The following is a 2,160-nucleotide window of genomic DNA, read 5'->3' as shown; positions in this document are numbered from 1 at the left end:
GTAATGATAGTTGTATTAAACCACTAGGTAGTAATGACAGTTGTATTCAACCACAAGGTAGTAATGGCAGTTGTTTTCAACCACAAGGTAGTAATGACAGTTGTATTCAACCACTAGGTAGTAATGACAGTTGTATTCAACCACTAGGAAGTAATGATAGTTGTATTCAACCACAAGGTAGTAATGACAGTTGTATTCAACCACTAGGAAGTAATGACAGTTGTATTCAACCACTAGGAAGTAATGACAGTTGTATTCAACCACTAGGAAGTAATGACAGCTGTATTCAACCACTAGGAAGTAATGACAGCTGTATTCAACCACTAGGTAGTAATGACAGTTGTTTTCAACCACTAGGTAGTAATGGCAGTTGTATTCAACCACTAGGTAGTAATGGCAGTTGTATTCAACCACTAGGTAGTAATGACAGTTGTATTCAACCACTAGGAAGTAATGACAGTTGTTTTCAGCCACTAGGTAGTAATGACAGTTGTATTCAACCACAAGGTAGTAATGACAGCTTCTTGTTTTCAACAAATAGGTAACCACTGTAAGTCACACTGTAAGTCACAGCTCTTGGAAACAGCCCGTGTAAGATGAAAATATAAAAAAAAATGTTTGTGTTAAATAAAATTTCTCAAAAGGAACAACATTTTGTATTCTGTAATTTAGAGAAAATAATTATTTATTTTCATCCAGTAAGGAGTAGAGAATTTTCATTTTATTGTACTTTCCCCCGCTCCTTTGTCACGTCGTGTTCTTGTTACCCGAAATCCTAAACATGGAAAACGTTGTTTAAAAAAAAACAAAAAAAACACCTGTTGTAAAGTGTAGGACAGAAAAACTAGTTTTAGCCTAACCAAGAATGGTAGCTGGAGTATACCAAAGTAGAAATAACGCAGGATATAAAAAAAAAGTTGAAGCCATACCTTTCTACAGACGCTAGAAAGTATTTAATTTTTTTTTGTTTGGCATATAAGAAAAATACTATTTAAAACAAATCTGTGTCATCAACTGTCCTTAAAATTCCGAGTAGAATTTGACCGAAATGTTTCATTAAAAGAAGCTGGGATTTATAGTTTAATATTATTATTATTCATCGTGAACAAAGATTCAGGTAGCAATGTAGCCTGCTACAGATTTCATGTTTATTTGTTTTTATTGTCCTTGTTGGTTTTTTTACAGGAAGTGACGTCATTATTTTTGTTTCAAAAACATTCGTGTGGATCTTCAAACATTTATCCCTACTATGAAATATTCAGTTCTCTAAAAGACTTTCTCTAGCTGCCAGTCAATCCACAACTCAGGTTGGCGACGATTATGATAACGCCTTGCGGGTGTATTGTCGATGTAACCTGTAATTCCTCAAGTCCCCAGCCGAAAGGTGAGAGACCTGAAAGCGAGCCACCACTTCGGAAGTTTCCTTCTTATAGGGCGCACGGTGAGTCGAGAATAGCGTGGTGAAACGTAAATGCTGTTGTATTGTGCACGGCAGACTGATTAGGGCCACGATTTTTTCCAAGATATCTGCGTGATTTCTAATCATATTTGAAAATAGAATGTTAACAGAGAAGCTGGATAGTTATACGCGCTAACTCAGTAAGCCTAACATCTTGCTAGAAACAAAATCTTCTGCTAGTTTTGGAAAGAAGACTAAGGAATGGAAATCATCTCAATCAAATTGGATTGGTTTCAACGATAATAGGTAAGCTATATTATATATCTGTTTACCAGTCAATGAGTAAGTAATATAGCTATAATAATAATGTAGTTTCAAATTTATGCTGTGCATGGGCTTTCTTAACTAACTGATTCTTCATTACAACATACACGGGATAGTGTCAGCAAAATATTTTACTACACATACGATAAGAGTGACTCTAGGTTTAATAGACGTCTCTATATGTTTTAAATGTTTCGATCTCTGTAATACATTGTTCAACATGTCACTGTTATAGAACGTGGAGCAGAACATATTAACGTGTCTATTCTGACCAATGTTTACTGAAGTTATATAATACACCAAGAGTAGTGAGTGTTTATTAAAGTTATATAATAAATACACCAAGAGTGGTGGGTGTTTATTAAAGTTATATAATACACCAAGAGTGGTGGGTGTTTATTAAAGTTATATAATACACCAAGAGTGGTGGATGTGTT

The 2,160-nt window shown here is 34.8% G+C and overlaps 1 protein-coding gene across 1 annotated transcript in view; it reads left to right on the top strand.

The window, feature by feature from the left end:
* The first annotated feature begins 1,180 nt into the window (after positions 1-1,180).
* LOC106472345 overlaps positions 1,181-2,160 on the top strand; it is a 23,350-nt gene continuing 22,370 nt past the window's right edge. Inside the window, exon 1 of the mRNA XM_022400939.1 lies at positions 1,181-1,705. The gene's annotated coding sequence lies outside the window, so the exon portion shown is untranslated. The remainder of the gene's footprint in view (positions 1,706-2,160) is intronic.

Source organism: Limulus polyphemus, unplaced genomic scaffold (assembly GCF_000517525.1).
Source record: "Limulus polyphemus unplaced genomic scaffold, Limulus_polyphemus-2.1.2 Scaffold5264, whole genome shotgun sequence".
NCBI lineage: Eukaryota > Metazoa > Arthropoda > Merostomata > Xiphosura > Limulidae > Limulus > Limulus polyphemus.
The sequence above is the reverse complement of the archived record's forward strand: the minus strand, read 5'-3'. Positions and strand labels throughout refer to the sequence as shown.